At 36.5% G+C, this 16,327-nt stretch overlaps 1 non-coding gene across 1 annotated transcript; it reads left to right on the forward strand.

The window, feature by feature from the left end:
- Positions 1 to 1,552: 1,552 nt before the first annotated feature.
- Positions 1,553 to 1,624, forward strand: trnaa-ugc. The gene has a single exon. It is a non-coding gene; the product is annotated as a tRNA-Ala (tRNA).
- The last annotated feature ends 14,703 nt before the right edge of the window (positions 1,625 to 16,327 follow it).

The following is a 16,327-nucleotide window of genomic DNA, read 5'->3' on the forward strand; positions in this document are numbered from 1 at the left end:
AACGCAACACACGCGAATCGAACTGAGACAGTCGAACCGAACGGTTCAGACGGTTTTCATAAACCGTTCCATCCCTAGAAGACAGCTACATTCTCACCTAAAGACACCCTGAAAGTTAATTTTCTATCATAGTGTGAGAAATCAAACTTCTATCACGGCTTTTTTTTCCCTCTGATTTCTCTTCCTCAGTCCGCTCCAACCTGCAATCCATCACTGGATGGGGGTGGGCCACAAAAGATATGTGGGACATATCCTTCATATCTAAGAAAAGAATTGCGTTTTTAGGCTCTATTAAAGGAACCTTTGAATTTTGGACAGTTTTTGTTGCCTCGCTGGGAAATACCAGGAATAAAAACAAGCCCATTGAAGGATGCAGACCCTTAATTTAAACACAGCTTATATTTCCTTTAAAATTATAAATAGTCTGCCTTCAAGTGTCATTTGTTAAAAATGCTTCTTTCTGCATCATACCTTCAGTGGTTGTGGTTTCAGGTGAGTGGGGCTCCTGGCCCCAGTCACTCGCTCTGATGATCTGAACAACCAGAAGCCTCCTCAGGGACACCAGGTCAGCATCTTTGAGCCCGCTTTCCAACTGATGAACAACGCTGTGTCCTGGCTGGCTGGTTACCACGGTAACCTTAGTAAATATGGAGACAAACTGATTAAAACCAACTTGTCTAGAAATAATTCAAACTATAGACAGGTGCATTGAATTTACAGAGCTTAGATTAGCAGTTTGCCCTTTAGGCTTTAGGTCCAAAGTGCTCATGCTAAAGTAAATATCTGTGTATAAAAGGAAATGTCTAGTTGTAATGTGAGGGTTGAAACCAGATGTTTTGCAGACATTGTATTTAAAGATATTCAATAATTTATTATTATTTGGATTACAAGTTTTATTTTATTGTTAAAAAGTAAGGATTGTGAAACAACTTTGTGTTGTTTAGTCCCTGTGTATGCAAACGTCTGACTTTGAAGAAGGTAATTACATGAAATACATGAAATATTAATCATTTGAGCTTTTACAATTATAAAAAAAGACATTTTGTTTTTCTATAAAAGAGAATGGATGATGCTGGTTTTATATTAGAATGTGAGAGAAAAAAATAGAAAGGACATCTTTCTTTTCATGAAGTATGAGTAGCTCTGATTTCATCTGTTTGTCAGCTCTAATCATGCACATGGATGAAAACAAGCACTGTATTAGTAGATTGGCAACAGGCATGCAGACACACATAGTTTTTACTGTCTCTGCATAGTGTCACTGTGGTAAAGGTCGCTATTTATACTAGCTGATGTTGGGAACAGAAGGTCATCCATGAAATCTTCATCCCGAAAAAGATTGCGTCTGAAGTCTAAAAGCATCGAGAGCTGGTTCATCTCTCAGCTGTTTTTTACTACAAGTCTAATGACTTAAAAGCTTTGGAATTTAGAGCCTGGATAAATGAAAAAAATGTTTACATAAACGCCACCAGAACCAAGATGGATAGAATAACAGAGATGTGTGAGAGTGTGTGTGAAATGAAATAATTGACCTCATGCACACTTATTACTAGGGGATGTAGCTCAGTGGTAGAGCGCATGCTTTGCATGTATGAGGTCTTGGGTTCAATCCCTAGCATCTACATTACTTTTTCAAATCTGGTTTCAAATACAATTCAAGGTGATATAGAGATCAGCTTTTAACAGATCAATATCTTTATGGTTCAGGACGGTCGACAATGGTAGGTCTGGAAGTTGAGTTTAAAAAAGTTTGTTTTTAAGTTTCCTCTGACATTTTTCGAACTTGGGACTTTTCCAAAAGTATGATTAATTGACCTGTTTTCCTCCGCTGATCTGAGAAATTGAAGCTAGCCAGCAGTAAGCCAGGAGTTCAATAAATCCCTTGCCAAATATTTGTTTGAGACTTTCCAGAAGACATCCGGTTCAGATAGAAAAAAATGCCTATAAGGTGAGGCTCTATCTTTATTTACCTCCACAAACGCATTGCTGTAGGCCTGGTTGCCAGGGCTGGTGTGTCTGATATACTGCTTAAACTGCTGCAGACTGTCCAGCACCGCCTGTCGCAGTAGATCACATCCTTTGGCTGTGCTTTTGATGCAACCTTCACCTGGAATAGACCGTAGCTCCTCCACACAGGAATGCAGTCTGGGTAAATTGCCATGGACCCGCTGTACACAGAAAACAGCGGGACAAATGTAGAGAGGATGAAAGGGGACGTTGGAGGGGGAATAATAAAAGAACTGAAGTATAAAGTGGTGAAAGGATAATGTGTTTTTTTGGGGGGGTAATTTTCTCTAACCACAAATGGCAGAAGACACTCCTGCTGCCTGCTGATGGCGTATAGGCTCAGCAGGGGAATCCTGCAGGGTCCATCCAGACTACAGGCCAGCGACAGGAAGTTATCCAGGGCATCACAAACCACAGAGCAAGTGTCAGACCAACAGGGCGGCAACGCCTCCACAATTAGGACCCTCGCTGGTTGCCGTGCAAATGAGGAACAACAGACCAAACTGGAAGAACTGTTTGGTCTCTTTCTATTGTCCATTGGTCCCTAAAAAAAAACAAAATAATAATGCTAAACACATCTAATATTCTTAATCTTCTAAAAGCCAATAGCTGATAAGCAGATTATTTACAGTGCGCGTATTCATATGGCTGGAACTTCAACATCGGGAACAGCAGTGTAATAGAAAACCAAGTTATGTATAGCCCTGATTTTTATTTTAATGAGTTATTAATTATTGAAAAGTATGTCTTCGATAAATAAGATAATTAAATCTAAAAATATGTCAAATATGCCAACAAATCTTTTAGAGCTTTCCTCCCAGAAAGTCCAAGTAACCTTAAAGTCGTAGGGAAGCTGCGGTTCCAACTGTTTGCATTTCCAAATTCTTCTGAGTGGTGCCCGACTTTACACAAGGGAATAAAGTGAATGTGATTGGTCGATTATCAAGGGGGCGGGATTATTGTGGTGGAAGGTTCGCAAGCAAGTTTAATTGTGCCCAGTTTCTCCGAAGTATCTTGCTAACCAGTTAGCAAATTAGTGCTACTTGGTCCCAATAGGAAATTCCATTGGGACCAAGTAGCACTAAACTGGTGACTTAGAAACGACACTGTCAAGGAACGCTATGGACAGAGAAAACATGCAAGAGGAGGAGAGTTTAGTGTCGGAGGTCGGGGAGGAATTCTTCATCATACATTTTTTATTTAGAGGAGGAAAGTGGGGACGAAGATGTTGTAGAAGAGGACACCAGGGCAGCATAAGCTTTATTTGGTGTAGAGGGCCGTTGATGACCGTTGATATAGGATTGGCCGAATTTAGGTGTACAAGCTGACGTATAACTGGACTGCATAAGATAAAGAAAACCCCCACAGATTTTAAGACAGGATTTTTTTTTTTAAATAGAGATTTTCAAAATTTTTGGACAATATGTTCTGATAAAGAGTACATTTATATACATGTTTAAGCCAGAACGATTGGATATTTAAATATGACTTCCCTACGACTTTAAAAGTCCTATATCAAGCTTTCTTATGCCTTTCAAAGTCACCATAGGCAAATATATCACAATATAATGCCTTTAGAACTACATGTGTATTCATTTGTTTTAAAATTATTGTTTTTTTTCTAACTCCGATAAAACCCAAAAAACAATTGCCTTCAAAGTAGGGGCTGGGCAATTAATCAATAAAATCTTTTAATCGCATTTTTTGTTTTGTTTATGGTCATTACATTTTCAATTTATTACCATGGGCTTCCAAAGTTCAGAGTGAGATAATTGATAAACTAGCTAATTATGCTAGTTTTACCTGTGAATTAAGGTCCCCTCCAAGAAGGGATGCTTGAAATCAAAGCTATTTTTGACAGCAACATATATCATTTGTAGGGCTGCAACTAATGATTATTTTGCAAATTGATAAATTTCAGTGAATATTTAATAATCAGATAGCCAAGGGTTCCTTAAAGAAGACCTTTTTGCAAAACCAAGTGCAACTAAAATTTTTCCACTTTAAAAGCTTTGGATAGAGCATATTTACGGATGAAAGTTTTTATTGTCTTAAATGGAAATATAGTTTTACAATTTTGGTGTAATTATTGCTCAAATGGGTCGCTCTGTCATTAGCAGATAACTAAATTAGTGGTTAATTAGATTAATTGATTCAGCCCTAATGTATTTTCTATTTTGAAATTTAAGTGAGAAAGAAAATGATTTGGATTTGGTAAGAAAAGAAATGGGAGATTAAATTTTTAAGCTATATTGCCCCGCCCTGCTTAGAAGTGAAGCTCCCTGTTTGTGTGCCGCCCATATCACTACGGAATACTGAACAGAGTCCTACACCAGAAGCCAAAAAAAAAAGGTTTACTGTTCTTAGACATTAGCTTAAAAAGAAAAGCTGCTTCACTGTGCAAATTAATTGCTCAATGAGCAACTGGGTCCTAACCAAGATGGAAACATTGAGCTCTACCTCACATCCCCCCTCTCTGATGAGGGGGAGATCTATGTATTTACTTTCAAACTTACAAAACTCATGATAATTACTCAGATATTCTGATTTAGCAATAGAATTATAACATAGTTTGCATGATATAGGCCTTTTAATGTCTCATTCCAAAAACTGGTTAGAGCAACTGTGTGTTTGGTTACAGAGGGGGGAAAATACAAGGACGTGTAGAAATTTCAGCTATGATGAAATCAAATGGAAACCAAAACACAGACCTGTGTGAAAATAGAAAGCATTATTAGATTGCACCAAAGAACAGCCCCAGTGGCAAAGATTAAATGAACAGGAAGACCTTTATATGACCAGGAATAATTTGACAATTAGAAAATGGCTTTGATAAGAAAGCTTTCACCAAGAATCCCAACATGAGCTAAAGAGGTTACATTTTTCCACAAATGACACTAACTAAAGTCCTCAAACCATTAATTTATGCCACATAATTCTAGAAGCACCACTCACAAGGCATTCTTCTATGGAGAACATACAAGGGATCAATGCATCAAAAAACCCATGCTGTGTTTGAAACTGAAATGGCCGTCAACTTGGAGGAAAAAAGGAGTATACTGATTCAGGGACCTTAATTCATCAAAAACACAGGAGTAATACTAAAAATCCCGTTTCTGAACCAAAATGTATAGATTGCAAAGGAAATTTGAAAAGAAGTCAAATTATAAGTGATTGGCAGCTTCTGACACCAGTGAGACAGAAACAGTGCTTCATCAAAATGAGGTCAGTCAATCACAGGGAAACTACATCTCTTAAAAAAGGTGCACAAGCCCCAGATTAGGGAGTGGATGTTTAGGGAGGAGCGTTCGTTAGACTTGAGCGTGAAACTGGGTTTTCTTGGTAACGGTGCCAATTAAACTGGAGCATGTTGTTCAGGCCTCTTTTACCATTTAACATTGATGAAATAATTGAATACGTCAATGATCTTGAAAACACACCATTTTAAACTATCAGTCTATTAAAAGCATGGCCTTTTTAAAACTACAAAAAAGACAACCAAACCTTTGTCCAACAGTTACATTTAGTGGAATAGACAGAGTCAATTTTGTCTCCAGGTTTTCTTTGGAATTGGGAAGATTTCTGGTTTGTTTCATCATTTTGCCATAAATTGGCACCGAGACTCTATTATAGCATTTCCTTGTTAGGAGTTTAAGCACAAGGAAACACGTTCACACCAAGCCATTAATAAAGCCTGTGCTAGAAAGATAAATAAAAAGCAGGGTGAGGCAAGCTCTGGACTGACTACCTCAAAAGTAGTTTCCTTTTTTTTTTTAAACCAGGGTGTCATTATTGGTTAAAAACATGTCCAAAAGAAAACTGACAGATAATTCTCCTTTCTCAAAGCCTGAGCTCCCACCAGCTGTCTTAGACTGAATTTCTATTGGAAACTAAGCCACCCATGACGATCACATCAAACACCTTTCACCCTCACACCTTCCACTTGCATCATCTGTTTTTTTTTTTTTTTTTACTTTTCTCAGAAGTAAAACTTATCAGATTCAGTCCAACAGTGAAATATGGTCTCTGTAGGCATGCTGGTATTAGTCAAATATGGGTTGAAGTGTATTTTTTAAAGGTATTATTGTATTTAATGGAGGAAAAAAATATAAAAAACTGGACTGAGGAACTTACATGGTATAGCACAATCCATTTATGTATGTTTTCTGCTTTTATAATTTAATATCAGCTAGCCTGTGGCTTTGTTTTTGCTAACATCACTCATTATTATTGATTAAATTAAAACCGCTTATGATTTATGAGAATTTTGCACATTTTTAAACATGGACTCTCTCTAAACTAATATTAAATGGTTATTTTTAATGAATAATAAAAAAAATGGCTCGGCTAGCGTGTGAAAAATCTTGATGCATTCAGTAATTTAAAGTCTTTTTTTAATCTTGGAACTTAGTGATAGTGTTAACTTTAAAGAATAATGTAAAGTAAGGTGATGAAAGGTATTTATTTAAATGCAAAATATTCTCTCTTGCTGTATTTAACGGTTGAATATTAAACTATGCAGAAATAATACCCAAACTCCCTGACAATGCCATGACTTCTACGGCTATAAACAGAATCAGCACCCAATATATTGGCTCATTTGTGGAAGCTCTGTTATTCTTTTCTATAGTCTTATTGCATAAGCATAATTTAGCAATATATATCGGGATATTTTGCATTTTTGCAAATATACATATATATATCATTTAAGAAATTGTTTTTATAAACATTTTTTTAAAATAAAGCATTTTAATTGCCAAACGTAATGAATTTTAATGCCAATTCAGGCCTTAATTGAAAAAAAAAGTATTATTTAATGACTTTTAAGGAAAACCCTGTATTTGCTAAATGTTTCATGATAACATCTAGTAAACATAAACATAAACAATTTGCTTTTATCTTTTCTGCTTCCAGCTCTCAAATTTACATGTTATAGTAAATTTGAGGACATAAATTGTATTAGACTTTAGCTCTTAAACTGCAGCAATTTCTCATTCATTATCTAACAGAAATAATCTCAACATAATTCATTTTATTGCTCTTTGAGGTGAAATCGTTTTGACACACAGTGTCCATGATTTATTTAATTTGTTTTTCACCAATTTGGCTAACTTCCTCCTGCGTTCATTTCAGCTAACTTTAAACTTAGCAACTTAAAGCGGCTTCTCCTGTAACTTGTAAAATCAAGAATGTGCTAAATGTGCTACAAGTGAAGAGTTTATACCTGTAAATGAGTCCAGAAATGAACTTCAGTAACTACGCAAGAAAACTTTGGCTGCTAAGATTATGCTAAAAGCTCTCTAGCTAGCAGGCTATCATTTGCTAACGGCTAACAACATGCTAACTAGACTTATTAGCTTTTATCCTGTTATAAAATTAGTCGAAGTTACTGTTAAATTGGTTCTTCTTCTAAAAAATATCAAACCTACCTTGAAGTTATATCCTCTTTTTAAATTTAAATATGATTAAATCTGGTAAATGAAGTTGATAGTATTGGCTGAGGCACAAAAACCAGACTGTTTTAAAGATTTATAATGAGCAATCTTTAGCTGTAAATTTTAAATTATCTAAATTATTTTCTAAATTTTTATAATAAGTGAAAAAGGCAGTGGAAGAGCTTTTCATTGATACTTGCCTCACACAAAATAAATAAATAGAGGAAAGTTATAAAGCAGTTATTAGATAGATTTGCAATATCCCTTTTTAATAAAAAACAATAATTTCGCACTTGTAACTAGTTTAGAAAAAGTTTTTAATCTATAGCTTCATCATTATTGTTCAGAAAATTAATAACAGTAAAAGATAAATTGGAAGTTCAATATTACAACATATCAGAAACTCATATTTAAAGTACTAGTGGTGTGAATTGGCAGGAATTTGGCAATACGATGCATATTCTGATGAATATGTCTTGATACGGGGCTGCTCAGTACCACAGTGGGTTTCACTGCTGCCTTGCAGCAAGAAGGTTCTGGGTTTGATTCCTGGCCTGGGGTCTTTCTACATGGAGTTTGCATGTTCTCCCTGAGCATGCGTGGGTTCTCTCCGGGTACTGCAGCTTCTCTAACACCTCCTTAGGTGTGAGTGTGTGTGTAACTGGTTGTTTGTCCTGCAATAGACTGGCGACCTGTCCAGGGTGTACCATGTCTCTCGCCCGTAGACAGCTGGAGATAGGCACCTGCACCCCTTGTGACCTTGCTTGGAATTAAGCGTGTAAGAAAATGGATGGATGTCTTGATACAATTTATTCCAATAAATCCGAAAACATTAACAAATATGATATACTGTGATTTTTATGATGCTATAGCTCTGGAAAAGCTCACAGTATTCTGTTGCACTGCTACAGCTGATGCAAAGCAGCTGAATAACAGGCTCTCTGCGATGCACTAAACTAGTGACTCGGGGTTTAACAGTTATTTAAAAGTACGACAATGAAATTGATATTTCTCTATACTTTCTCGTTTTAAATATTTCAGATTAACTTGGTCGTGTTTTTAATCAATTCCAATATCTACTATTAAAATATTCCGATATTGGTATCTTATATTAAGAATACCATCTAGTGAAATCTCATAACATTCGACAGGATCAGTTTTTCTTTTTTACATATTTACTGTACATTTGAAAATCTAGTTCCAAATTGTGCATAGATATAAACAGTTTGGTACATCAACAAAACATTTGTTGACTTTTAGTTAAATGATTCATGCTCAAGAAATGTTTTAAAAAATGTTATTGCATAATTTTTTGAATTTCTTTTGTGAACGGTTTAGATTTTTCACATTAATGTTAAATATTAACAATACCAGGAGAGTCGTTTTATCGGTGATATTAACACACTTTATTGTCATGATTGGTCTTTCTGTTATGTATTTGTTTCTCTGATGTAAAATTTTTGATTGCTGAAAAATCCAGTATATTATCCTTTAGATTATTTAAATATTTGTAAGGAAAATGAAGGTGTGGCTTGTACACTATGAGTATGTGGGGTAAGCCCATAAAAAAACATATTAAATCCTCTGTGCTAATGACAACCAGTTTGCTACGCTGTTGACTTTTATTTACTGACATTTACTCGATTTAATGACTGACCTAAAGAGCCACATATACAGCGAATTTATAAAATTTGCTCAGTAAACAAACAGCTCCCAGTGTGGTGAGTGGGGGAACCATAAAGAATCCCAATCATCGATCAGCCAATTTTGTTCTGTGTCTCTTGTACAAACAGACTGATCCCACATGATTTCAAGGGGGGATGAAGTAAGCACTGAAATCTTAGTATTACTGTGTATCCGTGAACACCTTGAACCAAACTCCCATAGTATGTATGCAGCGGTATGCATGTGTATAAAGGATTTACAATATTTTAATTCTACAGAAGGAATATATGCTTAATAGCAGGTGTGGGCGGCCCCAGACTAGCCCTACAGGGCCCTGGATAGAAAAAGAGGTGAGGCGAGCCCTAGATATCCAAAGGCATCTCAGATCACTGGGTCATTAGAAGGGCACAAGGATCATGAGAGCACCCTTGGTCCAAACTCTCAGGGCCCAAACCCGAAAGAGGCCCAACCCCAGGTGCCATATTGCTGAGGTGCCATGGGGGGATAAATTGTTAGCCCATCGGCTCTGCCTGCAGCTGATCTCTCACAGGGACACTGCCACTATAATAAAAGCATTATATACCGACTACCTAGGTGAAGTTTGGAGACAGTTTTTCACTCTTAAAAAGATTTCAAAATGATATTTTTTGTTTAAATGATTTACAGGTAATGACCAGCTGACTTGCCAACGTTACGGCTGCAGTTAGCTGGAGATCCCTCTCGATATATATCAGCTGAGCCAACGTTCCTTTCCTTTCCTTACCTTTCCTTTCCTTTCCTTCAGCTTTAACTCCAAGTCTATTGCGTCAAAGAGTTAAGTCAAAACATTTTTAGGATAGCACTTTAATGCCAATATCATGTATTATTCTTTATGTCCTGAATTTCCACCATATAACAAGTTGTCAATCTATCAAATGTGCAAGATGTTGATAAGCAAATACAACTACTTTTCATATCTTGAAAATAAAAAGTTATGAAAAAAAAAAACTACCAAAGTACTTGTGTATCTTATGCTGCCCCACATCCATCTGTTTGGTTTCTTTCATCTTTTCAGATGAATGGAGGGAAAAGATCAATGAGAGGCCAGTCAGTGCAGCAGACTACAAGAGCAATATGGAAATGTGTTCCTGATGGTTGACCTACTTGACTGAAGTGTTTTCTAGTCCTTACAGCTGGTGAATATGTGTGAGAGAAGAGACCTTGCAATCTGCTAGTGGAATCACAGTCTAATCAGTGGTTAGTGGGGTAGAAATGTAACTTTACTGATGAATATGTGTGGGTATCAAGGGATTATGTAATTGACGTGCTGCTTGGTCACAGACCCTTTGAGCACAATTTACTCTTTGTTGGGGTGAATGAAATATGGAACATAAACATCTGTTTTTTAGAGATAACTCTCTGCACCTGGCAAAACCATTTCCTGATGTTCCTTTTTTCCCATTGGTGGTGGTTTGAATGTAAGCTCTGTGAATTCCTGCATCTGTGTGTGTCTTCTTTAAAGTACTGGCAGTTCTCCATACTACACCCCTCTCTTGATTTCTTCTTATTCCTCATCAGAAGTCCTCATCATGCCTCTGCCTCTCACAGGTTTCTTTCATTTAGCTCCACTCCATTAGCTTCTAACCCCTGTCATATTGCAATGATTTATTTTTATATCTAAAGTATAGATTGTGAAGATTATTTTTGGCGGGATATGCAGCCTTTGGTTTTTCTCTGAAATGAATGTGGGGCATTCAGTCTTAAATTCAAGGCCTCTGTAAAAGGGATTAAATGCTGCGATATGACTGGAGCTTAATCATTTCTGCACACCGAAACACTTGCAAACTCACACTTGAATAATAAAACGCACTCGTGGATGTGCTTTCTAATTTAGCTGTCACAAACACATACTTCTGGGTCAAAGGGAGCTTTACAACAGTCAGCTAATCCGCTGTTCCTTTCTGATTGACTCTGGGGGATTGGTGGAAAATTTGCCCAGAAGTTTTAGTGATTATTTTGCGTACTACTTCTAGTTCCAACAGTGTTTTAGAAATTCAGGGGGTTAGAGGAAGCATGTTTTTTTTTTTTCCTTCCTTGCAAAGTTTTGGTTCACTTCCTTCGAATTTGAAAATAGGCAGGAGAATGAAAAATTCCACTTTTATCCCTGTAGTTTCATTAGGAAGATGATGAAAGGCAGAAACTTAGTTTCACAAGTTTACTTTACAGTTTTTGGGATTGTATTATATCTGGTGTTTTTGCTATGTTTTCAATATTATTTCCAAATCAGACTCTCTTCATGAGAAAATATGCAAAATATGAGCATGGTAAATCTAAAAAAAAAAAGAAATCAAATTGTTTCTTTTCATTGCTTTGCTATATGACTGGATCTGTTTAAATTTGCTAATCCATAAAAAAATATTCTTGATTTTCATTCTTCCTAAGACCTTAGTGATGGGAGGCTGAGCTCTATTTATCATTAGCATTGAACTCCTTCTTTAGCTTCAGTTGTTAAATAAAAGTGTTTTGTATTTTAATAAATAAATCTGCATTTAATGTTTTTATGAGAAGCCTAATACCTGCCTAATTATAGAAATTTGTTATGTTACAAAAGAAGCATTCTTATTTCTTTTATATTCAATTTTATTAAAACTTTCAGAACAAAAAGAACAAACACTACATCAAATACACCAAGCATAACCACAACAGAAAGAGAGGCAATCTCCTCCTGGCTGTCCCCTTTGCAGTTTATGCCAGATTATATAATCCAATGTCTTTAGGTATGATTGGTCACAAGGCTGTCATGACGTTGTAGGTACCAGATATCCTCAGGTGGTCATCAGATCTGCTCGGGACCTTTCTTATGCCCTTTCTTATGACATTTAGTGCAAAGCATCAGCTCTGAGAGCTGGTGTTTATTAGAATGGCCATCATTATTGACCTATGCCACACAAATGTTTAAATGCATTTCATTTTAGATACAAAAAAAAAAAAGACATTTGTCCATCATAACAAAGTTTTGCATAACAGTTGAGCCAGATCTCAAGATCTTTGCTGAAAGTGGTCTGTGATCAAATTTAACACAGAATTTAGACAAACTGAGTCTACCCTTGAAAGTAAGTAAGTAAATAAAAGAAACCTTCAGTTTGTTTTAGTCTTGATTGGTTAGCTAGATCAGCAATGATCAAATTACTGTATTCCCTGTTACTGACTGGTGTTTAGGGTTTGTCGAATCCAAATTATTTTGAAGCTATCTGTCCTCACGAGTCCAAGTAGCTTTGTGTTTGACTTTGAATACATAACACAGATGGTCCCCAGAGGACAGACACTGTACTATGACAGGTATTTTTTTTCCAAGAGCCATTGGATATTCTCATGGGAAAAGTGTTTGCTGCTATGGCAACCTTTTCGAAGATTGGAATCCCTCTATAGTAACTCTTGGCTTCTACTGACAAGCTCTTAGCAGGAAATAAAAAGGCTCTTGGAGATGTTAGGACATGGACTTTGATGCTGAACTACTCCAGAGTAACAAGCAGCAGAAGTGGATTGTTTATACCCTAGTGACAACCAGCAAAAAAAAAAAAGAAAAGAAAAAGCTTAAAGCAAGGACTTTAAGACGGAAAATAAAGTGAAAGAAGCCATATCTAGATCAGAGCATAACGTTAGTGAACAAAAAAATACTGAGAAAGTTAATATTTCAAATGTAGCCCCTATGCAAATATATATTGCTTGAAGATTAAATGCTTTAAAAAAAATAAAAAAAACATGGTATCTTTCAAATATGTTGTGTAAGAAAGGTATCAGGGTTATCAGTCTAGGGATAAAATTACCAAAGGTTCAGATTCATTTATGGAATACATTTTTAAAGGGCTAATCTTTAACCCTACCACGTCATCTGGTAAAAATGTTCAACATTAGAACAAAGTCTAATAGGGAGACAAATTTTCAAAACTTTCAAACCTCTGTCAACAATCTCAAAATAATCGTGGGCATAAAGCTCCAGTATTATTATGGTTTGTTGGGATGTATAAAGATGAAAACATCATCGCCAAATTAAACAGTTTACAAGAAGATTAGTCTTTCTTTATTGATAAGAGCAGGCATCCCCAAAGTCGGTCCTCGAGGGCCGATGTCCTGCAGGTTTTAGAGGTTTCCCTGCTTTAGCACAGCTGGTTATAATGATTGAAGTCAAGCAACAGCCTGTTAATCAGGCTTTTTATCAGTCTTTCAATTAAAATCAGCTGTGTTGGAGCAGAGAAACCTCTAAAACCTGCAGGACAGCGGCCCTCGAGGACCGACTTTGGGGATGACTGATTTAGAGGCATATTGTCGTTTAGACCAAGTCTTAACACCCACACGGTAAGAGTGAAACACACTCAGAATGCATGTAATTCAAAGGCATTCTGTGTTATTAGTTGTAAATGCTAACCTTTTTTTTTTTATGGCTTGTTTTTATGGACAGCAGGCTGATAGGAAAGGGGGAGAGACATACCGGAAAGGACCATAGGCCAGATTTGAACCCAGGTCTTCCACATTGAGGATTAAGTACACCATACATGGGTTGTGTGCTAACCATTGCACCACCAAAGCCCGCCCACGACCATTTTTCAAGTATGTTCACTATGATCCTCTAAATCATGATGTTGGCTGCAAGCATCATCACTTCTCTCATGTATCTAAACTCTCTAAGGGTTTTAATATAAATGGCAGCATCAGCAGATAGTGTAGAGAGATAAAAGAAGTCAAATTAGAAACTGATAAAGCCAATAGTAGGGATTAATGATATTGTCCAAACCATAAAACAATATATATTTCTTAATTTCCCTTAGCAAAAAGTAGTATACTTGAAGTAAATTCTATTAAGAATACTTAAGTATAAGTATAAGGTTAGAAAGTATTTCCGAACAATGTACTTTAGTGTACTTTAGTCGACCTAAATCCTGGATGATTTTGAAATCCCCCCCGGACATTTTTTTAGGTATGAGAAGTAGGACATGTCCAGGAAAAAGAGGATGTCTGGTCACCCTACCATATCCACAATTTGATGTTTCAGTGAGTGAGTGCTTGTTGCTATGATGCGTCTTTGCTCAGCAGCTTTGCTCGTTGTAAACCAACCAATCAGCGCACCGCTCATCTAAATATTTATGAGCATACCATAATAATGAGGCTTTTAACCAGGCGGCATTAGGGCTCATAGAACAGCAAATATGCAATTTTCAGTCCAACCAATGTTAAACACCCTAATCAGAGACCTTAAGGACCAGCACCAAATACCCTATAGAATCATTCTATGACACCTTTAAGAAAAAATGACTGATTTATATTTCAATTTTTTTCAGTGTAAAAAAATTTATCGGACGGTTAAAAATAAAAGTATTTATTTAACTAAATATTTCAAAGTAATTTCGAATCAGAGGCTGTTATAAAGCAGTGATTTTCAAACATCTGAGTCACTTTTTCTTTTTTTGGATGTGTTTCTGCTCCAGCAGATTATTACATTCCTGCCTAGCAGCCACCAAGGGCTAGAAAGGCCTATTAATCACCTGTTTATTAAGTCAGGGAAACAGCTAAACATGTAAGTCGTGGGAATTTAGTTTAAAAGCCTAAGTTAAAGAGCTTTTACATTATTTTGGACATTTAACAAACTTATTAGGTGTAATTGTCATGGTCTCGGTGCTGTTATGCTTTACTTTGCTCCATGTTTTCTTGTTTTATTGGTTTAATTCCTATTTTGTTGTATTTTCTGGATATATTTTAGTTCTCAGGTTTTTCTGTTGTTGTCCTCTGTTGCCCTCTTGTGTGTGTTCCTTCCCCCTTGGCTCCTTCATTGATCCACTCACACCTGATCCCTGTCTGCTCGTTAGCCATGCCTTTGTCTCAGTCAGCTATATATACTCTCCCTCTGCTGTCACTCCTTGTTGGTTCCTCTGTTGTTGCTGCCTCCGTCGTCACTGGTTCTGTCGTTGCTGGTTCCCCGTCACTGTTGCTGATTGTTTTCCCCTGATGTCTCCATGGTTCTGGTTTGTGTTACATTTTAAGTTGGATTTTGGATTGCTGCTTTTGTTAACTGTTTTCACCAATTAAAGTACAAGAAATCACCTCCGCCTCTTCGCCTCTGCATTTGGGTCCTCTAAACATAAACAAAACGTGACAGTAATTGCAGAAATGGTATTGAATCTGTATTACCAGAGTGTATTTTACTCGTTTGGACCATAAAGGAAATTTATGGTATCAAACAAATTTGAAAAGATGATTTAAAGGGACAGAATATATTCATTTCAGGGTTTCTGATTTAAAATTCAAAATTTTCTCTCAGCTCTCAAAATCAAAATCTGACTCCAAACTCAAAAGTTGAGAGCTGTATTTATTTGCTGTTCTTAAACCCATATCACAAATATACCAGAAATAGTAACTGCTAGTATCTGCTGTAATGCATGGGCTGAAAAAAGAGAAAAAATAGTCAACTTTACACATGTAACAAACATTTTACTTTAAGAACTGATAGCTGTGGCATTATTATTTTGTTGAAATTCTTTAGAAATTTGTTCTAAAACTGTTAACCTTTTGTATCTCTGCTTTTGTCTCCTTGAACCCGGAGCCTCAGCAGATGGCCGCTCACACTGAGTCTTGTTCTGCTGGAGGTTTTCCTCTCCACTGTCGCTACAAGCATGCTTAGTGTGAGGGATTGCATTCAAGTCATTGAGTCAATGCAATCAACTGGCTTCCCTAAGATAGCGAACTTTGAATCAATTTGACTGTATGATCTGGTGAACTGTAAAGTGCCTTGTGATGACGTATTGTGAATTGGTGCTACAGGGTTCCTGCGGGTCCTTAAAAAGTCTTAAAAGGCATTTAATTCTTCAAAAAGGCCTTAATTGGTATTAAAATGTCTTAAATCAGTCTTTCGTAGGTCTTAATTTTTATTACGATTTATTTTTTTAATCTAAATAAAACATTAAAATTGACAATTTTTTAATTTATTTAAATAAATAACGGCTCGCCATTATTGGTTCCGTCCCGATAGCCGGACCAATAAAAGCGTTGTTGCGGCCGGGTCATTTGAGAGATGCACCATTAACTTTTTGTCTGGAAAATATGAGCAAGTGTAAATGTAACCAAAATTGGCTATCCAGCCAAGAGTTTTCTCCATGGCTAAAACCAGTACCAGGAACATACATGAGGCACAGTTGATTTTGTGCAAGAAGTCATTCAAGCTCAGAACGATGGGAATTAAGGCAGTGGAG

This window comes from Cyprinodon variegatus, unplaced genomic scaffold (assembly GCF_000732505.1).
Source record: "Cyprinodon variegatus isolate N-32 unplaced genomic scaffold, C_variegatus-1.0 Scaffold767, whole genome shotgun sequence".
NCBI classification, from domain to species: domain Eukaryota; kingdom Metazoa; phylum Chordata; class Actinopteri; order Cyprinodontiformes; family Cyprinodontidae; genus Cyprinodon; species Cyprinodon variegatus.